Raw genomic sequence first — 584 nt, forward strand, 5'->3', positions numbered from 1 at the left:
CGTACCCCTCGAGCACAAGCCTCTCGAATCTGCCCGTCCCTGCAGCTTGCTTTCTCGTTTTAGTCACAGATCAGTCAATGTGGAATAGAGTATGTTTTACTTGCTTGTAATATTTATGGGCTTCTATTGATCTCTGGGAACCACGTTGTGTTTATCAGATTGTTCTGTTGCTACAGCTGAAATAGATTATAGTGTTTACAAATATTTATACAATTTATCTGAGTGAAAGCAAGCACCCTGCATACTGAGGAGATTAACAGTTCTGAGTCCGGTTGGCTTCCTGAAGGAAAAATTCTGCCCTTATCGCAGAGTAAGTAATACACAACTTAAAATTAAGAAGCATTTCGTCGGGCTTCAGGGATGAAAGGTATTTATTAGGCAGAACAGGACGTGGTGTTAGTGATAAAGCAAAAGATCTGAAAAATACTGCCACCTTTTTGAAATGAGAATAAGAGCTTCTCACACCAGGGGGCCTCTGTTCTTTCTAGGCTCCCTTTCTGATGTACAGCACAATTTTCTAGAGTACAATTTATTCCCCTTTCCCTGATGTTAAACAGCTCTGATGTTGAATAAAGTAAAAGTAA

Source organism: Phaethon lepturus, unplaced genomic scaffold (assembly GCF_000687285.1).
Source record: "Phaethon lepturus isolate BGI_N335 unplaced genomic scaffold, ASM68728v1 scaffold31317, whole genome shotgun sequence".
NCBI classification, from domain to species: Eukaryota; Metazoa; Chordata; class Aves; order Phaethontiformes; family Phaethontidae; genus Phaethon; species Phaethon lepturus.